The 25,229-nt window shown below is 42.6% G+C and overlaps 1 long non-coding RNA gene across 2 annotated transcripts in view; it reads right to left on the bottom strand.

The window, feature by feature from the left end:
* Positions 1 to 3,589: 3,589 nt before the first annotated feature.
* The window catches only part of LOC128327704 (uncharacterized), a 64,062-nt gene continuing 42,422 nt past the window's right edge, over positions 3,590 to 25,229 (bottom strand). Inside the window, exons 2-3 of one of the 2 annotated variants that reach the window (XR_008308744.1) lie at positions 13,321 to 13,531; positions 3,590 to 3,890 (exon numbers count right to left, since the gene is read on the bottom strand). This is a non-coding gene — a long non-coding RNA (uncharacterized LOC128327704). Of the gene's footprint in view, positions 3,891 to 11,441; positions 11,569 to 13,320; positions 13,532 to 25,229 lie in introns of those variants that run through there. The other variant, XR_008308745.1, reaches the window with a different exon arrangement.

The raw sequence follows: 25,229 nt of genomic DNA, 5'->3' as shown, positions 1-25,229 counted from the left end.
CATGCGATTGCTTTAACTGCCAGCTGGAAGTTTTCTTTACATGTGATTGCTGTAAGTAACTGGTTGCTGAATGTGTAAATTCAGACCCCTGCTAACTTGGCAAAGAGGCACCTTTTAACGTGGTGATTCTCTTTATTGAGCAGGGGGAGAGTAACTGGCCCTATTCACCCCCAGCACAGTACCTCCAGTGACTGTTGCTGGTGTCTATCCTGTGTTTCTTTTTAGATTGTGAGCCCTTTGGGGACAGGGATCCATCTTATTTATGTAATTATTTATCTGTGTAAACCACCCTGAGCCATATTTGGAAAGGCGGTATAGAAATCAAATGAATGAATGAATGAATGAATAAATGATTAATAAATAGGGCTACTGAGAGTGACAGAAAAGGGCTATTTACACAAGCAGCCTACGTTAGGCTGCTCATGTGGAGTGCCAGGATCACTCCAGATCCCAGAGCTCCTGCCCAGTCTGACCAGAATTTTTACCCCGACCTTTAGCCAGGGTTAAGGGCACGATAACCCTGGCATTGGGTTCATGCATATGCTCAGTCTGCACACAGCCCAAGCACACACCAAGCTGGGTGGCAAGAGCATCTGGCTGAGGGAGGATCCCTCAATGCACTGCACTCCTGGCACAGTGCATTGAAGGATGGCGAAGTACCTCCTCCTCTGGCTCTCTGCTCTGATGATCTCCGCACTGCCACTCATGTGTCATGGCGAGCGGCAGAGCCTGGATGGGGATCATGTGCGGGAAGGCAGCCCTCCACCCTGCTAGCAAAAACGGTCATGTGAATGCCCTTAAAGTGTCTTTCCTTCATCTGATTATTGTCAATCAATTTCTGTTTAGAGTACTGTATTAGAACATTAGGCCACCTAATGGCATAGCGGGTAAATGACTTGACTAGTAAGCCAGATGTTGCCCGTTCGAATCCTCGCTGGTGTGTTTCTCAGAACATGGGAAACTCTCATATCAGGCAGCAGTGATACAGGAAGATGCTGAAAGATATCATTTCATACTGTGCGAGAGATGGCAAAGGTAAACCCCTCCTGTATTCTACCAAAGCACAGGGCTCTGTGGTCACCACGAGTCACACACTTTACCTTTATTAGAAAGCTTACTCATTGAAGCAAGATAAAAAGACCTGTTGGATATAACACATTGGGACATGTTGTTTTGTCATGCCCAATTTACTTATTCATAATCTGCATAACCTTTGCAGCTCTCAGGCCTTCTACCTTGCAACTCACCCTACAGATCCTCTTTAACCTCACATGGTGGTTTCCATATCATTAGTAGGCCTTCAAAATTATGAACATATCTTGTGGTCTTCATTTATAAAAGATAAGTACTGAAGAGAATTCTTAATAAGATGTTTTCTATATTTCAATATTCAACATTTTGTTTCACATTTGTCTCTTAGTCAAATGTTAATAATGCTACAGCATTATGTTGCTTTGTGAACTCCTTGACACTGACGGTTCTCTATTAAAAGATAAGCTCACTTCAGGAGGTTGAGTAAAACTCTAACATCTTCTAGTCTCTCCCCCCCCCCCCCCAATTAAATACATAAATAAATCTTGGTTTACTAATGAGTTATCTTCTCAGACTAAACTCCTCTATGTAGCGTATTTTTTTTGCTTTTTTATTCAATTATATCTTGAATTCTAAGAGCTCAACATACCATTTCTCTAGGTAGAACAAGCCCATTGTCCAACTGTTTTAAAAACATGATTAAATTATAAATTATGGAGGAGTTTTTTTAAAATTTCATTTTAATTGTGAACGATTTGATTGGTTTCATTACTTATTTTTATTTGATTTCTTTTGTTACTTAGTTCATTTATTTGTGTCATCTCCATTCATTTTTGTTTGCCACTGTCAATGGTACCAGTAGATCTGGTACCTCAGTTGGCCCAGTTGATCTTCTGATGCCTTTTTCTGGTCAGTCACTGAAAATAAATGCAACAATAAATAAATAAACTACTACTACTGATGCCTGTCACTTCAGTGCTTGGCATTCAAATTGGATGAGTTCTAGAACTCCTTCAAGGCATTAGACCTACACAATTTCAGAGAATTTGGAGTAAGGAGTTCTGTTTGAGAGGCAGATAAAATGACATGCACACCATAAGTTTCCAATTGCTTTTAATGAGAGACTAGCAGCTCTTATCTGAGTCCTGAGTTCTCAGCAGTTCTTGCCCTGTTCTGTGTTTTCCATTGGCATGATTTTCTGATATTTGATTACCCTGACCCCCAATCAGATCTGCTACATTTCCGAGTCTTAGGACAAAGAAGCAAGTTAAAAAGGCATTTGTATTGTAAGCTTTTGCTAGATTTCAGTGGGAGACCCAGTAGTTGTGTGTATCTTTTGTGTTTTCCATACTATTGGCACAGATTTTTCAGGCACTATAAAACACCACCAAAGGATTAAACCCTCAAAATTTCAGGTGTTTAGGACAACATTTTATAGATAATTGAAAATTTGTCAATTTTATTGATCTTGCTCTTTCTGCTCCTGCAGTTTTTCTGTGACCTGCATACAGTGTGCACACTGTTCCAGTGAGGACAGTTGTGAGGGCTCCAATAAAAATGAATGAAAACAAATGAAAATTTATTTTTAAGCCCAGTCATTTTAATATTCATTTGTTTGTATTGATACAACATGAATGGGATTAATTTGTTTTAATTTCCAGTCATTTTTAAAATAAATGCATGACACTATTAAAGTGTATTGGACTTTACTGAAACTGCATTGAATATACTTTACATTTATACATTTTAAAATATCCATCTTAAACTTTTCATCTTCCATGTAATTTCCCCTTTACAATTCTCAGCCACTGAGAATTCAAAATATAATATTTTGGGCCTACAGTACCAGAGTGCAAAAGGCATTGTATCTGAGCTAAGTAATTATGAACTCTTCTATTATATTGTTCTTAAGACTTTACTCTATTATTATTTTTTAATACTACCAGCATATCTCCCTTATATTAAAAAAGAACATTAATTGCAGTTTTACCATTAAAATGCTAAGGGATGTGTTGGGATGGTTGGCAAAGCTCTGTCTTTCTCAAAAGTGGAGAATACAGTGTGAATGTTTTTTCTTATGTGCCAGTTAATGTTGAACTTGCTTTTCTGCCATGTGATGAATTAAAAAATGTATGAGTTGGATGCTGGAAAGCCAGAAAGAATCCCCTAGACTCAACAATTCTTCCTATTGATCTTTTTGCCCTCCCTGAGTTGGCAAGGACTACCTATAGGCTATCACTCAGATCTTTCTCTAACAGATGGCTCCCTTTAATACTCCAGACCCAATCTGGTGATTCCTTTAATATGCTTTAGACTGATGAATACTCTGTACAGAGAGTTAATTCATTTTCCTGCACCAGGAAGAAATGTACAAAGAAAAAGTTAAGTCAACACATTTCCAAGATTGTCTTCTATATCTTGCTCCTCCAGCCATCTGCAGATTTGTCATCAGTTAGAATGTAATTTCCTCAAAAATGAACAATATATGGAGAAACAAATCAACTTTTATTTATATTTAGTCAGAAACTAAAAGAGATAGCTCCTTTACTATTTTATGAACAAATGCTCTTGAGTAAACTAAGCACAATTACGCACTTGATTTTAATTACAACATTGGGTCCTTTTCAGGTTTTGTTAGAAAATGTTGTGGGTCTGATTAGTTGAGGTCTGTGCTGAGATGTTAATTTGACATCTAACATATTTTTCATGAGGTAACTGTCACAGGAAGTTGTTTGTAATAGCTGTCTTTCCAGTGCCTGTGGGGCCTACAAAAAGTAATGGCTTATTCTGAAGCAGCATCTTTTCCAGGAAGTGCATCTGCATAACGACCCTGAACAGCTCACAATAATGCCATTTAGCTGTGTGAATAAAAGAGAGAACCAAAAGATGCAGATAAAAATGTTTCATTGCCCAACTGTACACAGAGCAACAATAGAATTCAATCATAAAATAGTTACAAAGCACAATAAAAACAAGACCTAGAGAAAATGCATGTGAGTAATGGAAGGAAAGTTACTGATTATGAACAGTATGCCTCATGGTATTGCTGATTTGGAAGATTTGGCACAACAGAAGAAACCTAAGAATTAATGTTGTGTATTTGAGGCCAGGATATTAAAGCAAAGCTTTTAATGATAGTGTGCAGAGATGGTTAACTGCTTTCATTTACAACTTCTGACACAAGGCTAAATGACATTGTCTTTAGGCTATAACCTTTTTTCACAGAAGCACAAAAACAGAAATTTAATGCCACATAGACACACCACAGAAAGCATTGTCACTGATCTAACTTGCTTTTTCTTGCCCTTCACACTTTAAACAGAAAGTCAATTCATTTTATTTCACACCTAAAAAGACAAGACTTTGGAGCTTGGTATAAAGTGGTACTTATTGTTTCATTGTTAGTTTTTTGGGCTTATTTTTGGACTGCTGTTGTAGACACTCATAAATGTAGGTTTGACCAGCCATAAGGCCATAGAACGTTTTTAAGCTGCCTCTCCCACTTTACTTTCCAAAAGATTTGACAGTTTACCTCAGGTTACTCTGAGAGAAATTAACTTTCAGATGTGAGGGTAGTGTACACATTCTGCAGTTCTCCCATTTCGAATGTGACTGAACTTCACAGAAAATGTTTTCATAGACCAGAGTTCACTTACATAAAAGCAACAAAGAAAAGCAAAATATATTGATTGACATTTATAATACACTTCAAAAAGCCTGATTCTATAGGTTGTGATATAGCATCAGCAAAGAATAGAATAGTGTGTTGTTTCTGGTTAATCCATTCAGTGATCCAGGCCAGCTTCTGAATGGTGCTTTAGTTGCACTCAGAGCCGCAAATAAAGACAGGACAAGCATGTGTGTATGTAAACTAGGGCCACTTTATTAACAGTTAACTTATGAAGGATCTGCAAGAACAATTGTAACTAAACAAGCCTAAAGTGTGGGCATCTCCACCCCATCTGGGTAAAGGCCACCTCCTACAGAAGACAGTCCTTCCCTTAATGTTGGGTGAAGCAGCTCGGCTTGACCTGCCGTTCGACTACTCGGCGTGGCCAAGACAAGCCACACAGTTACCTGTGTCAAGGAGGTAGCCATCCAGGTCACACACACCCCAAGCTGTAAGGCTCTGTGTGGGTGAATTGAATGGCGCCCCAAAAGTGGTTCATTCCCAGACTCCACCAAGGCTGCAAGACCCTGAGGGGCTGTTCCATGAGACCACTAATCACCTAAAAGGTGCCTATGGCTGATCACCAATGATGATCTTACCTCCGAAGCCCCCACTCACCTGCCACAAAAGGGTGAGTGCCCTTTTACCCACCCCTTACTAAGCACCGTATGAAGACCCTGCTGCAGATCCCTCAAGAAAACATCATTGCCCTGTTCACAAAGATGGACACTATCCTCCTTGTACATAGAAATATCTCAATGCCTAATGTCACTGTGTGTGGTGACAAACCCCCGCATACCTTGAACCGCCCTCCCCAGCTCATGGTTCACATTCTTATGAGCGCAATCTATTGTCTGTGGGTCACTGACATCACATGACCAGAACCTAGGTAACAAACCAGACAACACCAAAATCAATTTGGGCCAATGGGCCAACATCACATGAAAACCTGCAAAAGCCTGTAGAATCAGGGCCTTGCCATTCAGCATTCCAAGATGGAGAACAAGAACCTGTGGGTGTGGGCATGAACTGAAGTGCCAAAATTATGGTGGTAGCAAGCGGCACCACAACATGCTTTGCCTTCCTATCCTCTCCACTCGCGCTGATGCACCACACCCCAGTTGTGTTCCCCAACTGCTGGAACATGCATGACAGCTGGCCCAAAACATGAAACTGTGGCCACAGACCACAACCCGAACCAATTCTTGGTGGCCACCGCAATCTGCAAAGAAACAAGAGTTAGTAACTGATTTACAAATCCTGCCCCCTGAAGGGATGAATGTACCCACGAAGGCAGACAAATGTCATCGGCAAATGCGCTGGATACTAGATGACTGTGGAGGCCCCACCGATCCTGAAAGAGTGAGTGCCCAATGATCCCGCTGGCATCCCTGCCGCACACAAGGCGGACTTAGTTAAAGTCCAAAACTGAAAACACATGAGCGGGGTAGAATCAACATTGGAAAAAAGGGGGCCAGGAGAATTGCCATGAATTGCTAGATATGTTCCCATAGCAGATACAGGGCAGATGGTAGAATTAGAGCAACATTTCAGCTAGAAGACTAGTCCCTTACATCTCTAGTCCGTCTTGGAAGACGTCAATCGGACCTGTAACATCGACTCAAACACAAGTATGTTACCCCTTTGCAATGCCCTGCCCGAGCAGTCCAGTTTTGACATCAGCGGCATGCACATCCGTCTCAACCACTAACCCGCTGAGATGGACTGTAGCAGCTGGTGCGCCACCCCAGCAAGGATGGTGCACCGGCTGATTGGCCAGAAAAGGCCATGTGGGGAAGGATGGCTACGTGCCCTTCCTGTCCCCACAACCTGGGTGCAAAAGCTATCCCCCGCCCCAGCCTTTGGCGTCGGGGGAGGGAGTGGGATTACTTTTATTCTAGTCCTAGAGTAGAAGTGGGGCTAACAAACAGCCAACAGCAAGGGCACTGAAGGAAGACTGCACTTGCCTCTCTGTAAATAATAACTATTGCATTAAACCATCAATATTCCTGATTCAGCTCCACTGTCTTGTCTTTACATACCACAACATTCTCCTCTGCATTCTACACTGGTGATAAGAGTGGCTAAGAACCTCTCCATAAACCAACCAACCAACCAACCAACCAACCAACCAACCAACCAACCAACCAACCAACCTCCTTTCTCAATAAAAGAATGCAACAGAGACTGGAAAAGACACAGAGAGGACAAAAGGAAGGCAAGGGACAGAAACAAAGACACACCATTCTTTTAACCAGGTATTGCTATCTCTCCCTCATTTGGAATTCAGATTTTTTTCTTCACAGAGATAACATGAATATTTTTTCTTCACAGACAAGACTTTTGTCTATGACTTTTGTAGTAGCCTGCTTTTGAGTGCAGCAGCCATCTTATCTACTGTACAGTCTCTTAGCTCTGCCTGAAGGAGTGGAGTGGCAGCCATTTTGACTGCTTCTTTTATTCAGTGGCACAGCTTACTTTTCCAGCAGTGACTGGTTCCTCTTCCAGTTTTAAGAGCTTTATAGATCTCCCTGATTTCCCTGAATTTGCTATTCATGACTCCCACTATACATTGGGACCTAGATGGGACCACAGGCTTGAAAGACAGGAAAATCTATTTCTTGTGATAAAAGGAAATGACCTCACCACAAAGTGGGCAATGTTGCTACATTTTGCATGCAGTGAAGTTCACCACATTTTCAAAACCTTACTTGATACTGGTGTGGAAGAAAGATTTCTCTCTCAGGTGGGGTGCCTTGAAATCAGTTCTTGTCAGCTGAGAAGCGACCAAAATTTTACCTCAGCCCCACTTGCGATGCAAACAATGCACTTGACATTGCGTATGGGCATCTTGAACTGAGGAAACTAGGTGACCCCCATCAAGACACAGCTCGCTCATTTTATAAAGTTACATGTTTTACTTACATCACTCAAGCGTTGAAAAAGTCAGAAAATTACACGTGTACACATAGAACAGGGAAGTTACAGTAATATCTCCGAGATGTTGTGGACCAGCTGGGCATAGCTCTCCACAACTTACTTGGTTTGTGAAGCAGACATGGACAAGATCTCCCCCAGTTGCAGAAGTTCCAACAAATAATCCAATGTGCCCTGAGTGAGGAGGCTTAATGGATACAAGGGAGTGTCTCCATAGTTTGCCTCCTCAAAAATGAGTTTCCGAAACCAAAAGTGCCCTTGATAGAACACTACCATTGGCACATCTTGTCATCAAATTACAAGTTTTCTCACAAATAGTCAAATACACACTCAGAAGGACCACAAATTACTTCTTGAATGGTAGGGTCCCACAAGGCTATTATAGTTCTGCCTAGGTGGTTGACCAAACCAGTGGATTCCCAAGTGAGCATAACCTTCACATGATTGAACATCACAGAGCTCAAGAAAGCCTTTGGAAGTGATGTTGTCATGTCATACTTTGACTCCAACAGACTGAACTTTGGGTGGATGCTAGCCCTGTTGGCCTGGGTGCTGTCCTCACACAAGTAGATCAACATGGCCATATTTCTACTGTAGCATATGCTAGCAAAGCTCTTTCACCCACAGAAAGATGGTATTCTCATACAGAGCAGGAGGTACTTGGAGCTGCATGGGCATGTTCTCATTTTCACTTATACATTTATGGCTGTCCTTTCACAGTCATAATTGATCACAAGACTCGGGAACCTATGTTCAACAATCCATCCTTTCAAGCTCCAGTGCTTATTGAACGCTGGATGCTTAAATGGCAGGGATATGACTACAGGGTCATCTATCGCTCAGGTAAAGATAATTCGATTACTTTTCCAGACATCCTATCTCCAGCACAGCTTCTGATCACAACACTACAACCAAGGCAGAGGCATATGTCAACTTTCTTTTCTATGCAGTTCCCAAAGCTCTCCACGTCAGAGGTCACCAAGGTGTGGTGAAAACCAAAGTGTTGTTAAGAAAGAAAGTATGGTTTCCTGGAATTGATGCCCTTGATGAACCATGTGTGCAATCTTGCTCTCTGTGCCAGGTTGCAGTTCCTTGGAGTCACTCAGCTCCACTGCAAGTTTCTCTTCTTCCTTCCTCACCATGGGTGGAGGTCAGTGTTTATTTTCATGATTTCTCCAATGGTGGGCATCTGTTGGTTGTCATTGATGATTATAGCCATTTCCCAGAGATGGACATGCTTACTAGCATTTCAGTTAATACTGTAATCCCCAAATTGGACAAGATTTTCTTGTCCTATGGCATACCAGCTGTTCTCAAAAGTGACAATGGACTGCTTTTTCAGAGCTCATAGTTTGCTCAGTTTGCAGGCTATCTAGGCTTCAAACATTGAAAAATCACACCATACTGGCCGCAGTTGAGAGGTTCATGAGGACACTTAAGAAAGCTCTCCAGATTGCCACAGAGGGTGCCAATCTGAAACAAGAATTATTTTGTTTCCTCCGCCGCTACAGATCCACTCCCCACTGCTCTACCAGTGTGGCACCAGCTACCCTTATGTTTGGCAGACAAGTTTGCACAAAACTGCCTCAACTTGACAATCCATGACAGGACACTGCTTTATGTCAATGTGATAAACATGCAGAGAGTGCGATGAAACAGAACACTGATCAATGCAGCGAGTCACTGTACTACCACTGAAAGTTGGTGACATGGTTCTAGTGAAAAACCTTTGGCCTTGGAACAAACTGTCACTGCCCTTTTATCCTGCACCATATCAAATAATGTAGATAAAAGGAACCATGATCACAGCCCAGCGGGGTAATCATACAGTCACAAGAAATATAACTCACTTCAATCCAGTGCAGAGCACATATCAAGCTTCAAGCTAAGTTGATGATGACTCCATACCCAGTGACAATGTCATCCCATCCAGGTCTCCTGATCCACCAGTGTCTGCAGCCCTGTGTGATCCTGAGCAGTGCCATTCATATTACTCATAATGGATCAATCATCGAGTTCCAAGCTAGTTGTAGGACTGTACTACATAGCAGTAGCTGGTCATGAATCTGTGGACCAACACTGATCTGTGTTCTTGTTTTATGAGCGTAGTTTTGTGTTCCAAATTTTGTTAGTATTTGGATGGAACTGGCCTTTTATGTGGGGGGAAAGGAGGCAGTAGTCAGGTTTGAGCCTCTGTACATGCATGGAGGCCATTTTAGTGAGCATGGAGGCCACACACATTGCATGGGCACACAAATGGCATTGCACATGCACGCAAGTCATTAAAATGGCCTACATGAATGCTTAGAGGCCCAAACTGGGCCAAAGAAGGCCTGAATTGGGCTGCCATTGGCCCGGCCTACTCTGTGGGAAGCCAGCAGGGGTGAGGGTGAGGGGAAGCTTCTGCTGCCCCTGCCACCCCTGCCACAGCCACTAGCACTTCTAAATAGTTATGTACTCCCCTCCAACCTGCTGATGTTTGTTATCCAGCTGAATGTGTTAAAATCCACTACTGGATCTTAGACATGAAACAGTTTTGGTCCTGTAAATTTTTGATGATTTTTGTATTACAACAGGCATGGAAAATTTTCCCTTAGAATTCTTAGTTTATAGCTCATGGTTTCAAACATATTCTTATCTGGTCTCTGCAAGCCTAGTCCATAAGTGTTGGATAGTCCCACTGGGTGTGTTAACTTGACAACTGCATTCAAGTTTTCTATACGATTCTGTTCCCTTTGAACATTATCCCTTAGTGCCCTGGAGCCTTCTGAGGTACATGGATTACATGTGGTATTTGTGGATTTATTTTAATGGGGTGCTGCTCTAGTAAGAAACCTAGGTCTGCCATCTGTATCAGCATACCATTGATCTTCTGTTTGTTTCTATTCGGTTGCTTTCTACTTATTTTCTAAAGCAGAAAACACCATGGCAGCAATGGCCACATAGCTGTGCATCCACCCCCTGATTTTCCTATATGCTTTCTTTTATGATAGGGAGATTAGCATATATTATTAGTATTGATGAGCTGTATATGGTTTAGGAGAGGAAAGTAAGGTTATAAAATGCAGAATAGAAACATAGGAAGCTGCCTTGTACTGTGTCAGACCCTTGGTCCATCTAGCTCAGTACTGTTTACACTGACTGGCAGTGGCTCTCCAAGGTTTCAGGCAGGAGTCTTCCCCAGAACTACCTGGAAATGCTAGGGAGTGAATTTGGGACCTTCTGAATGCAAGCATGCAGATGGTCTTCCATATGGTCCCGTTCCCTAAGAGGAATACCTTATACTCCCATGTAGTCTCCCCTCCATATGCAAACCAAGGAAGACGCTGCTTTGCAAAGGGGACAATTCATGCTCACAAGACCAACTCTTCTCCACTAGAATGTAGAGAGGATCATAAGATTCTGGGTAGCTGGACATTGGGATGAATGTCTGCATTGTCAAGAGGCAACTCATCAAGAGAAAACAAGAGGTGAGTAAGACCTGCATTTATGAATAAACATGCAAGAGGTTGATTCTCTTTCAAATTAAAGAACTAAATGCTTAGAATGAACAATATGGGAGCAGAGCAAGTCTGCTGTTTTATTATGCCTGAATAATTACTTAGTTTTCTGTTAGGTTAAACATGCAGAGGATTAAACGTGCATTTTAAGATGAGCTTTGCAAGCGAAAGGTTGTCAATATTAAATGTTTAGTGTTTACAAGTATATATGTTTGTTTATTTTATTGTTCAGTTATTATACTGCCTTTCATAAGGCATCTCAAGGTGTTTTTAAAAAGTCAAAATACAATAAAACTCCATAAAATTACATTTAAAACCTTAAAATCAGTAAAACAAACAATAAAACACCAAAAAACTAAAAAAAAACCCAACCATAAAAAAGACAAACAGGATTGCTGAGAGACCTTGCAGCACCTAAGGGGTAAAAGCCTGAAAAAATAAAAATACAAAGGTCTTTAGTTGTTTATTTAAAAACAGCCACAGATGTCAAAGATCAAACATTCACTTGGAGAGAATTCCAGAGCCTGGGGGCAACAACAGAGAAGACCCTGTCCTGTGTGCACAACAATTTAGCCTCTCTCAATGTTGGCACACAGAACAAAGGTCCCTTTGATGTTCTTTCTGGGTGGGCAGAAACCTTTGGGAGCAGGCAGTCATTCAGGTATCCAGGACTTTAAAGGTAATAACCAGTACCTTGAATTGGATCCGGAAACAAATTGGCAGACAGTGCAGCTCTTTCAAAATAGGTGTTATGTGCTCTGAGCGAGCAGTTCCAGAGAGAACCCTGACGGTTGCATTCTGCACCAATGAAAGTTTCTGAATATTCTTTAATGGCAGCCCCATATAAATTGCATTGCAGTAATCCAGCAGCAAAGTGACTAAGGCATGGGTAACTGTGGCCAGATCCACCTTCTCAAGAAAGGGATGCAGCTGGCACACAATCCAAAGCTGTGCAAAGGCATCCCTGGCCACCATCTCCACCTGAGCTTCCAAAAGCAGAGCCAGGTCCAGCAATACCCCCAAGTTGTGCACTTTCTCTTTCAAGGGGAGTACAACCCCATCCAGAGCTGGTTGAATCATCTTATCCTGATTGGCTTTTCTACTGATCAGCACAGCAGCACATCCGTCTTGTCTGGATTTAACCTCCATTTGCTAGCCAACATCCAGCCCATCACCGCCTCCAGCCCCCACCCCACATTCAGTACATCCACTGGTTCCCAAGGATCTGATGCCAGAGAAAGGTGGAGCTGAGTTTCATCTGCATAGTACAAACTTCTTGATGACCACTCTCAGTGGTTTCATATAGATATTAAACAGCATGGGGGACAATACTGAGCCTTGAGGGACCCCATAGGTCAGAGGCCAAGGAGTCGAGCAGAAGTCCCCTAGCACCACCTTCTGGAACCTCCCCCCAAGAAAAGACCAGAACCACCCCAATGCACCATACCCAATCCCTATACCTGAGAGGTGGCCCAGAAGGATACCATGGTTCAAGGTATGTAATGCCACTGAGAGGTCCAGCAGAACCAACAGGGCCCCTGTCTAATTCCTGGCATAGGTCATCCACCAGGGCGACCAAGGCAGTTTCAGTCCCAATCCTAGGGTGAAAGCCAGATTGAAATGGGTCTGTTAAATAAATAACATTTATAAATCCCTGTCCTGAGATTGTGTCCATCCAAAATAGCAAAGCAAGAGATTTGGGGCTAAAGGGCCAAGGGAAGGTGTGGGTACATGGAAACTAAGTGGTAAGTATTGTAAGCACAATATAAGAAACATTTAGAATATCTTTACTGTTTACATGGCGGGAGCCTCAGCTTACAATTTCCATACTTTTGGGTGCATGGTTGCACTTATAAGAATTTTAACTCTTCTCATAAACTAAAGGTTTTTTTATTCTAGAATTTCCATATTTTAAAAAGGAAATTCATCAGATCAGAACTTCTGTAGCACTAGCAGCATTCATGTAATCCCTAAACACTAAGTAGGATGATGTTACACATATATAGCAAGCAATTTGGAAAGCAGAATTTTTGTCTGGTCAAGTTCTACTACATGTCATTTCTAGCAAGTGGCCAATGTGGCTCATGATTCATTGAAGCATCGATACAATAAAACAATGAAACAGACAACTAAATTACAGAAGTCAATTAAAAATGCTAAGAGGAAGGGAATGAATCTCACCTCTGGTGAAAGGGATTCTACAGGGTAGGTGTCACAAGGGTGAAGTCTGCTTCACATGTTACCACCAGATGAGCCTCAGAAGGCAAAGGGTCTCCAGAGGATCTCAGGATAGGCTCATTTGTATAGGAGGAGGCAGTCCTTTAGATACCTTGGTCCTAAGTCATTTAGGAGTTCAAAGTTAATTCCATTGCCAAAGTGGCAATAACTGGACCTGGAACAACAATGGCATTGAGTGATTACAAAGACCATCACCTGTTGAAATCCAACGTGCATACTACCTGAAGTATCTGAACAGTCTTCAAGGGAAACCCCATGTACATCACATTACATTAATCCAGATGAGAAGTAACCAAAGCATAAGTAACTGTATCCAAGTCCAGTTAGAGTGTTACATATGTAGCAAATGATTGGGAAAGCAGCACCAGTTGACTTTCATCCTGAACATTCTTGCTTCCGTGCTGAATTTTTGCCCAGACATTCAGTAAAGATGTCCTCCAGCCTTCATATCATAGGTCATACTGATAAGACAAATCATCTTGATTTTATAATGAGTAGAATGTGGTTTTATCAGACAATTCCTCATGCATTTTCATTCCTTCTGCTTTCATCATGTATATTGGCTTGCATAACTTAACACTTAATTTTGTGTGTAAAAGGTCCCAGGTTCAATTCCTGGCATCTCTGGTAGAGCTGACAAATGAAATTCTCCATGCCAACTTTCACATTGACAGAACAAATGATATAAAGGTTTGTTTGTTTGTTTATCATATTTATATATCACCTGATATGTGCATCTCTAAGCAGTGTACACAGTGTAAAATACAGCAAATATAAAACAGAGTAAAAACAGTTAAAACAATTTCACAGAATAAAAAAACTCAAATGATCTAATGAGATAAAAACAATTTGAGCAGTTTAAAATTAATTTCAGTTAAAAGCCTGAGCAAACAGATGTGTCTTGAGAGTCTTCCTAAAAGCAAGCTATGGGTTATATAAGGTTATAAGGAATAGAAGATTCATGCTTTATAATGGTAATGATAAGATGATAAAATGTGGCTGCATCTTAATTCTGCAACCACGCTCAAGGCTGGAGAATTATAAGCCTTATCTAGTGAAGGCCTTTGGCCTTTTCTCAATCCTCTAGCCATAACTATGCTGTATTGGACTACAAAGACTCAGACTATTAAGAGTATCACAATGCCAGGTCTCAGTCTGACATATGACAGGAAATCATCCATCTTACGCGAAAATGTGCAGGTGTGAGTGCAATACTAGTGTGAAAAGGGTAGAATCTGACATTTCAGGATAATTGTAATGGTGTAGCCTCAGACATGAACTATCATGATGGGTTTGACAGTGAGACAAATATTAGATGCCAGAAGGCATAAATGGGTTTCAGCATCAATCTACTGCATAACTTCCACAAAGATCTAACACAGACAAACTTCCACCTGTGAAAATCTGCAGAATATGAAGGATGTCATTGCTAAATGTTTTTCAAGCTGTTTAGAAACCTACTACAGACTATTTTTATATTCACTGGTTACAATGTATGCTACTCTTCTAGAAAGATGCTCAGAGAGGCATTCTGTAGATGATCTGGGCCAAAGTGACGTCCTATAATTTCCTGTAAAAGTGTTCTCTTTTGCTCTCTTTCTATTCTACAGGCAAGCTTGTGCTTACTGCAGGGTCTAAGGAAGGCAATTCACGAAGGCAGTTCATGTGATCGGAAACTAGGCAGGACAAGTGACCTAACTAACTTCAGGAACTGTGCGCGCGCACAGTGTTTGATTGTGTGTGACCAAACAACTAGGTAGGAAGAGCGAGGAGTGATTGTGTGTGTGAGAGGAGCTGCGTAGGATGGCTTTTCTTCCTATTTTGTTAAAATGCTGGGTAGGACAGCTGGGTAGGACAGTGCCTGCCCAGTAGTCTGAGACAGAGGTCTAGAATAGGGATGTGCATGAATCAATTTTTTTGATTCGGCTTATACCCGAATTGAATCATCCCCAATTTGTTTTGGGTCCAAATCTGGACAGCTAGCATGGGGTTGATTTGTTTTGTCCACAAATCTCCTGAAACAGGTAGATTCGGGTACAAATTGTTTTGTACCCAAATTGATTTGCACAGACTATAGGCGCAGGAAGTGATTCTCTCAGCAGCAGGAAGGGGGTGGAAAAAAAAAATCTCTTCTCTTTTTCTCAATCAAGAAAGCAGGAACAAAAAGCTCTCTCTGGGCAGCAGGCAGGTAAGGCAAAGGAAAGCTCCTCTGGCTTTCTCTCTCTCTCTCTCTTCTCCCACAGGGCAGAGAGGCAGAATGGTGGCTGCCTGCCTCCTTGAGATTTGGAAATCCCTCCTTCATGTTCCCCCACCCTTGTCCCTTCTTTGACCCTTCCCCTAGCCAATGCGAGGTCAGTCACCCCTGGCAACACAAGATTTGGGCCAATCTGGAACCAGGGGGGAATCACCAGCTAATTGTTGGCAATACAAATGGGCCAATCTGGAACCAGGGGGGAATTGCCAGCCAATTGTTGCACACTGTTAAGTCACCAATCTGAAGCTTGGGAGGGCGAGATTTTAAAAAAGATTTCCTGACACAAAATGAATGTCTGAACCTATGAATTTTTCAGGTCCGAAATCTGGGAGATTTGTTTTGAACTTGAATCTGGCCAGCTAGCACAAGGGGCAATTTGTTTTGTCTACAAATCACCCCAAACAGGTAGATTTGGGTACAAATCATTTTGTACCCGAATCAATTTGCACATCCCTAGTCTAGAAGGGCCTGGCCTAGGTGACACTCACATTATCATAAGGGGGGGAAATGATGCTTGATGCAGGTGATGCTTTTAGAAATTTATTTCCTATATCCATGTGAATATCCAGATCTTGTGAGATTTTCTGGAGCCAATGAGAAGATTGAAAACAGGCAACATTCTGTCCTGTCTGTTGAAGCCATCCTGTGGAACAGAGAGAAAGAGTCTTGTAGGCCACTGGTCTAGCTTGTAGTTTCGCAACAGAGATAAGTGGGCCACCATATGTAACATGCTCTCTCAAGAACTAAAAGTCCCAGGGTTCCTTACTTCCTGCTGGCATTTCTTATGCACAGGCAGGAGGAGTCAATACAGTGTGATGTCCAGCCTCTAATGGCTGGGAGGGACAAGTGTCTTAATAATCAGGGACATTAAGTATCAAAGGTCAGTGGGAGCTAGTGCTGTTCATAGGATTTTAGGCCTACAACATACGAATTAGAACTCTGATTTCCAGAGCTCAAAGAAGAACCATAATTAGTTCTCTCAAAAATTAGTTCCGGAGCCAGGGAACAGCATCTAAAAGGCCTTTATCACTCAAGTATAATTAATATTGTTATATCGGGGATGAACCAGTAGCCAAACATTGGGTACACAACACACCAGAGGTCAAAGAAGTCAAATAGGCCAATGAGCTAGCAAGAATAACCACAACAGTTTTTTGTTTTTTTTAAAGATCCTGTTACGGTCTCCATATGAGCAGTGAGCAGTTCCAGAGATGCAGCACTACTTGGATACTGTCTTCCTTTGAAGAAAAGATTACTGGAGGGTTATGGTGTCTTTGTAATATGTGATTTATTTACAAATATACAAGCTGAGCATTAGATGAAGGTGGCACTCTTAAAAGTGACTAATTACATCAGATCCCAAGAGAAAACCCCTACTGTCCGGGTTGAGCCATGGACAGGAGTTGCCTGGTGGTGTGCGGCTTGAAACTGGGACCAGAAGATAGGCAACCAGTTGGGACCAGGAATTAAATCAGTGGCAGAGGTCAGCAACACACCAGAGGTCAAAATGAGCATGAATGGGAGGGTGAATAGGTTAGCCAGAAGTCAGGCATGTTCCAAAGGCCAAGCTGAGCACACAGTCAGAAATCAGGGGTGAACCACAGTGGCTAAATGTTGAGGAGGTCAAAAAAGGTCAGAGGTCAAAGAAGCCAAATAGACAGGTCAAAGAGTTAGTAAGAGTAACCACATCAGGAACAAGAAGCCCTTGATACTGCGGCAAGGCCCACCTCAACTAGGAAGCTTTTCTAGTCTTGCTGCTGCTGCAGGAGGAGCCAATTGTTGCTCACATGGGACAGGGTTTGCCCAGGGCCTAAAGCCTGAAAACCCCACTGCAGTTCAACATGCTGCCACAAGAGGCATCAACATGAAGAGCTTCCACTAGGTAGAATATAGACTAGGGGAGAATATGTCCCCTAGAATATTTTTCAAAATTTCTTATGGAAAGAATATGGAAGGGAATCCTGAGAAATTTCTACTGAACATTAGAATATTTTCTGAATTCTCATGAGGGTCTTTTTCTCCAACACAGCAGCTGATTTTCCAGAATTGAAGTCGCCCCCACCCTTCCTTAAAGTATTCTGGAGGTTTTATTCCATTATTAGTGATGCCTCCAAGGAACCATCTATGGATGTGTGTATTATTCCTGTGTGAAGAAATGTGTGACCTGAGAATTTGCAAATAAATTTCTCTTAAGCATTCTCTTTCCCTCCAGTTGAAGAACGTTTAAACAAACAGTGGTTGGAGAATATTCTTGTCAATGTCTAGCAGAACATAATATCTGCACTCCAAGGTGCTTGAGCTTTTTAAAAACCTTTCCATTCCAGTCTCTCCAAAACTCAGTTGGTGTCCCTCTGTCTCACTCAGAAGCTGCCTGCTGATCTCAAGGTGCTACTTCTGTTCTTTTCAGACTCATACACCAGCCCATCCTGATCATGAGGCACCTCACAAAACTCTTAAAACCTTTCCCTCCATGGTGATCTCTTAACCATAAGAAACAATAAGAAACTTCAAGTGGCCTTGTCTATCAGCCAGTATCTAACAAAATAGACTGACTTGTCTATCAGCCAGTATCTAACAAAAGAGCTGGCCAGCTAGCATTCATAATCCAAACTTGTTGCAACACACACACACACACACACACACACACACACACTTACTTTATGATCCTGGAGCCAAGACTCTCAATGGGGGGATGAGGTGGAAGGTTTAGGGGATGAGGCGGAATAAACCCCAGATGACTCTATGCCACTAGGATGCCCCACACCAGAAGACCTAGGGAAATCTGTGTCAGTACACCCACCATAACCTGAGGACAATCCCTCGCCATCATCCTTCAACTGTAAACCTACCAAACTTAATAGATGCTGCCCAGAGTTACTGGCCAGGCTCCTTTAAGAAATTGCCTTTCTTAGGGAAGGGGTGGAGCCAATTCACTCTACCTGGGAAGTAGCTATTGGAGCAATGTCCCCCTTTCTGTTGCAGTGTGCACTTCTTGTTTTCCTGCTGGGTGCTGGCCGGTGGCCAAAGTTTGGTCTACTCCTACCTTGGCAAAGATCCTGGCACTAAGGATGTGCACAGAACTGCAGTGGGGCAGTTTGAAGGCAGTGTGGGTGTGTGTGTCTCCCTTTAAGAGTGGGGGGAGGGTGTGCTTACCCTCCTGCTGCTTTCCCCGCTGCCAACGTCGGTTTTTTTAACAGCCCATTGGAGCGGAAGCGTAACTCCCTGCCGCCCCATTGACCTCGTCTTCCGGATATGACCGGAAGTTGCTGGCGCACCTGCGCACGCTAGCACAGGCGTGTGCACATCACGCATGCACGCATGTGCTGACATGTGAAGTAATGCACGTTATGTGCCACCCCTGAGTAAAGCATTAACCTTAGGAAGCAAAGGACCTGGCCCCCTATTACTGTTCTTTACTAGCCAGGGTAGATCCAGCTCAAGATGGTTTCTTTCATAGCAGCAACCACATCCTCTACATTTATAAGAGAAGCCTAATGAATCCAATTTAAATAAGTATGGAAATACTGAGTCTGTATTTTGCATTTTTTGAATGCACAATCTTAAAAGCTGTGACTCTGGAGTAAAACAGATTATGAGAAATTTTGCCTACAAATTCAAATTCTTACTAAAATGTTGTGGGCTGGTTATGACTCAGGCTCTTGGTGCAGGGATGTGTCAGGGCACTTCCCATCTAGAACAGATCTGCTAGATAAAAATGTGCAAATACAATGGCTGCTGTGTAAAAAGATAAAAATAAGAGGAGTTTTATTTAGAAAGTCATGCTCTGAATAAATAAGCACAAATGGAGCTATGTGATTGCTAGTGAGGAGTAGGCTGTTTAAAAAGAGAAACAGATTATAATTGCGCCTGTGACAGTTCATTTAAGTGTTTGGGTTTTAATTGTATTTTGTCATTTGAAATGAAATGTATTCCCAAGAAACTTTTTTTATCCCCATAGCAGTTGGCCTTCCCTCTAATTACAATGAACCTAGGCCTTTAAAAGATTATCAGATGAACATCCTCATTACCAATTCATCACTCCATTATTTTGACTGGGTTATTTTGTTCGTAATTAACAGAGCTAACACATGTGAGGTCAAGTAAAATGAAGAAGGAACTGTGATTCAGAAGAAAACAAGATGCACCTCTTTTAAAAAATGTTCCATACAGACACATAAACACACACATACAAAATATGCCTTCTATAAATCAATCTCCGTCTGTGTTATTGACTTTTTAAATGAATTCCTGAATGAAATATTTGAACATGCCACATACTAATGGTATCACAATGTCTCAGTGTAAAACAGAAGGCTAGTTCACACAATCATTATTTGGATAGGACAAGCATCCTAAGCATGTTTGCGAGCTCTGCACACTCCCATTTTGTGTTGATGTGCTTGTAAAACACAGGGTAGAAGGCAGGGGAAGTGATTGTTTGTGAATCTCTTTCTGGGTAGGAGGAGAGGAGAGGAGGAGAGGAGAGTGATGGGCTGGAGCATCAATCTCCTCTTTGCTTTCTATTCTACTCCACCCTTTACTTCTTTTCAAATCCAGTGCACTGAGATGGAAAAGGAGGAACAGTTCTTCACACTATTACAGAGCCATGAGAGAGATGGGGGGATTAGATGGGACAGTAGCAGCAGCAGTGGCAGTAGCTGCCCCCTGAAGTGACCACCGCTTTTCCCCTCTTTGTCTTTCTTCACTCCAACTCTTGAACCCTGGGCTGTGCTGTCCCAATGGCTTGCTCCTGGGTATCTATCCACACTGTGTTGGTGTAACATTGACATCTTATGAGGAAATGAGGTGAAATAAGAATGCTGAAATCTTAAAGCATAACAAAGAGAAGATGGATCTGCTCAGATCTTATTTTGCATCTGTCTTCTCCCAAATGGTGAACTGTGTACAATCTCTGCCTCACAAAAACAGTGATGAAGCAGGCTTGCAGTCGGAGATTGATAAGACGTTGGTCAGGAAACACCTACCTACCTTAAATGGCTGAAGTCCTATGGGCTGGATGAATAGTATTCAAAGGTACTAAAATTATAACTTGCTGATGGGAATCATGGGTAAGGGGAGCCCCTATTTTCAGTGACCTCTGGCAAGCTGGACGGCCATACAGGTCAAAAATCAACATGCACATGTGCCAAGGGACAATCAGATTGCCAGAGTGAGCACTTTAACTCCTGCTGCCTGCGACCTGCAAAGGTGATACCCAGAGGTGCTCTTCCCCCTGGACTTCTGGGCCGAAGTCCAAGGCCTCCACAGCCCCTGGGAGCCCCCAAATCCTCTTTATTCTGTCTTGGGTGGTGTGGTTGCCTGGCAAAGCATGATGATGCTTAATTTTCAGGGGAGGGGGGCCTCCAAAGGCCTTTAGGTCCAGGCTCCAAAATTACCTAGGTGCACCTCTGGTGATACCCTTCCCCAGGGCTTGCATGGATCTAGCAACAGTGCTGGGTGTCAACAGCCCTCTGGCCTGCATGCGATTCTCTATGGCTTGCCACTCTAATGAAACAGCGGTCCATGGGAGACAGGGCATTGTTACATATTATTAATAATTCAGCCCTTGAATTGTTAGTAATATTAACAATTCAAATTCCAAGTGTACCCCAAGATGGTACTTCTCATGCGGAATGCCATAGAGTGTGTTCTTGGTTCCCAGGGGAAGGGTCTGGGTCGGAAGGGGATGGAGCCGCTCTGGGAAGAGCATCTAGGTTTCAAGTTCCCTCTCTGGCATCTCCAAGATAGGGCTAAGAGAGATTCCTGCCTGCAACCTTGGAGAAGCCGCTGCCAGTCTGTGTGGACAATACTGAGTGAGATGGACCTATGGTCTGACTCAGTATATGGCAGCTTCCTATGTTCCTACTCATTTGTACAAAAAATAGAGCAGAGCCACTCAAGAATCCCAGGGGCTGCCTTTCACCTCAGACCCCAGGAATCACTCCCCTGGCATGTGTTTTCATTGTTGCGGGGTGGGGCGGGGGAACCGGATTGCCTGGTTCATGGTTCCACCAGGACCCCGTGTGCTTGTGCAAATGCCACTTTATCACTTGATTAGTGGAGACCTTTCCACAAAGTGCCCATCTTGTCAGCCCATCCCCTTTTCCTGTAGCTTGCCAAAGGGGGGAACATGAGACCCAGTGGAAAGTGGGCATCCACCAATGTGGCTTTTCACACTGACATGCTTAGAAGCTTTGAACGCAGCAACACCGTGTCCTTGTTGCTAGGCAATGGCTGGAGGAGTGTGGAGACAGTGCGGTGTGGGCAAGAGCTCGGAGAGATGGCCAGTGAGAAGCAAAGCAGGCATAGAGCTGGCGTATTTCTGGGCTGGTCTGAGCTACCCTTTCTATGGTTTTGGCAGCAGACACAGCATGAAACCCAGGTTACAGCAGTGACAGAATTCAGATGGCATGATGTTGCTTTCTAAGTTCCAGTTGGAGCAGCAAAACTCACCACAAACCGAAGGTTCAGATTATGGTTTCAGCTTGGAAACCTTGGGTTGCTTTTGTAACAAACTACGGTTTCACACATTCAGACAACCACGAAATGGAACCTCTGTCCTCTACAATTTGGCATTATGTGCAAAAGCGGCCTTATTGTGTTGTTTCAATATATAGGGATACCTTCATCTTCACTCTAAAATAAAGACGAATGTCTTTATTTAACTTTTTCATTCTTCTGTTTTACATTTTTTTCTTCTTAAGGAAAAGAAACTGGGCAGAATGGAATTCTGTTCAATTGGAGGCAGGAGGCATATTAGCATCTTAGCTCTCTGTGGTCTTTTACTATCTATAAGGTATCATTCCCCATGCTTTCCAATGGGAGAGTTTTTTCAGATTTTTCTGGGAAAGCAATTACTTTATCCAGATTTGGTACTCTAGGCAAGGTCTGGGACCTCCCTGCAAAAACAGCATATTTCTTTCTTTTATGGCTTGATCTGGGAGTGTCATGTCAGTGAGTGAGTCAGTGAGGCCCAAGCAACTTTATAGTATAAATATATGAATAGATTTTTCTTGCAAGGAAAATGAAACAGGCCAAATGAAAGAGGCAAGAAAGAAAGATCTCTAGAAAGATGAAATGGAAGGGTTACAGCTCAATTTTATGCATATTTACGCAGAAGTTAGTGCCATTGCATTAAGGCTTACTCACTAATAAGCCTTACTAGTTTATGGTTGCAGCCTTAAAACTTCCCCAGCCTTTTGGCTGCCACCACAGCACAAGGTTAGAATCTTTTGCTGTCCTACACTGACCCTTATTTAAATTTTTTATATTTTCAAAGGGAAAAAAGTTGTGCCATTTGATCTCATTTTGAATATTAAGCGGTGTACTTCAAAGACAGGCACATGAGGTTCGAGTTTTTCATTTATTACATTAGTAAAGGTATTTGAATTTCACAAAGCTGAAGAAGAGAAGAAATCTACAAATACAAATGATATTCTGAATTCCTCTTCAAAATGCATCAGTGCAAATTCATCCAGTCGAGGGATAGATTATAAATTTGGTTTCATTGGCTCACCCAATGAAACTCTTTCACGCGCGTGTGTGTGCACGTGCACGCACACACACACACGCGCACAGAGTTTCCAGGTGTCCTATGATCTCAGATGTTCGGTCAAGAGATGGAGTCTAGGAGTTCATAGATGGTACCTAGTGGAACAGAATGTAGAACCTGGCTGCTACCACACACACAAATGTAAAATGTCTTGCAGTGTGCAAGCATTGCACTGGTGACAGCAGTTCAAGGGGGCAGCAAGGCTGGGGAAAAATACCTGCAAAGAACAGTGAACCACCACTGGCACCTGAGATCCTGAGGAAATCCCGAGAGCCTGACAAGCTTCCATGAGGAGGCCACCACAGCCCACAGTAGCTTTAATAACTGGGGTGCTGCACTGCACCTTTGCTGCTGCTGCTGCTGCTACTGCTGCTACTGTGTGCATGCCTGGTGGATTCATTTTTGGCTTTTATAAGCTGGTGTGTTCTGTCTGATGCCCAGCCTTACAGGCTCTCTCTCTCAGTTTGTTTGTTTGTTTGTTTGTTTGTTTGTTTGTTTGTTTAGGTAGGTGCCTGGGTGCCTGACTGGTGCCCACCTGCCCTCTCCCCCACTGTTGAGTTCTGATATCTGCTTGGCCCAAGAGTGTCCCCAAGAGCAACACGTGGCAGACTCCAATAAAAGATTTGGGGATTGGAGGCACTGTTTTACACATCTACTCCTATGTCTTGGGTAGATTTCAGAGGGTGGCACTTGGTGACAGTTGTTCTTCAAAATGGAAGCTACTATATGAGTCCCCCTGAGCTCCGTTCTGTCATTAATACTTTTTAACATCTACATTAAACCTCTGGGTGAGATCATCAGGGGATTTGACGCTGGGTGTTATCAATATGCTGATGACACCCAAAGCTATCGATCCTTGCAATCAATATCAGAAAATTGTGTTAGCCCCTTAAATGCCTGACTACAGGCAGTAATGGGCTGGATGAGGGATAATAAACTGAAGCTAATCCAAGCAAGATGGAGGTGCTCATTGTTGGAGGTCATAATCTGCAAGACAGGATACAACTTCCTGCTCTGGATGAGGTTACACTCCCACAGAAAGAACAGGTTCATAATTTGGGAGTGCTCTTAGACCCGGGTATCACTCTGATGCCTCAGGTTGGGGCTGTGGCCAGAAGGACTTTTTACCAGCTGTGATTGATTCAACAACTCCACTCATTTCTTGAGGAGAATGACCTGAAAACAGCTGGTAACCTCCAGGCTGGACTACTGCAATGCATTCTATTGAGGACTGCCTTTATATGTAGTTCAGAAATGTCAGTTCAAAATGCAGCAGCCAGATTGGGGTATCCTGGGGAGCCCACATTATGCCTGTTCCTAAACAGTTGCATTGGCTGCTGATATGTTTCTGGGCAAAATACATAGTGCTGGTTATTACCTTTAAAGCCCTGAATGGCTTAGGTCCAAGTAACCCGAGAGAGCACATTTCTCTACAAGATCTCCAACTCTTATTGAGATCATCAGGAGGGGCCACCTTCAAGTGTCATCGGTTCATCTGATGGCGACCTAGGATTGGGCCTTCTCTGTTGTTGCTCCAGGATGTGGAACACGCACCCTGTGGATATAAAAGGATTGTCTTCCTTGGAGGCCTTCAGTAGTGCCTTAAAGTCCCATCTTTTTAGCCTGACTTTTAATGATATTTAGTTTTAATTGTAATTTTAATCTGCTTTTAATTGTTTCTTATTGTAATTTTAATCTCCTTTTAATTAGTTTGTTTATTTTAACATTTATGTATCTTTTATTTTAGTGCAAACTGCCCTGAATCACCTTAGGAAGGGCAGTATATAAATCAAATCAAATCAAATCTATCAATAAAGAGCCCCTGGTGGTGCAGTGGTAAAACTGCCGCCCTGTAACCAGAAGGTTACAAGTTCGATCCTGACCAGGGGCTCAAGGTTGACTCAGCCTTCCATCCTTCTGAGGTCGGTAAAATGAGTACCCAGAATGTTGGGGGCAATATGCTAAAAAAAAAAAAATCATTGTAAACCGCTTAGAGAGCTCCGGCTATAGAGCAGTATATAAATGTAAGTGCTATTGCTATTGCTA

The sequence above is a fragment of the Hemicordylus capensis genome, chromosome 5, assembly GCF_027244095.1.
Source record: "Hemicordylus capensis ecotype Gifberg chromosome 5, rHemCap1.1.pri, whole genome shotgun sequence".
Taxonomy (NCBI): Eukaryota; Metazoa; Chordata; class Lepidosauria; order Squamata; family Cordylidae; genus Hemicordylus; species Hemicordylus capensis.
The sequence above is the reverse complement of the archived record's forward strand: the minus strand, read 5'-3'. Positions and strand labels throughout refer to the sequence as shown.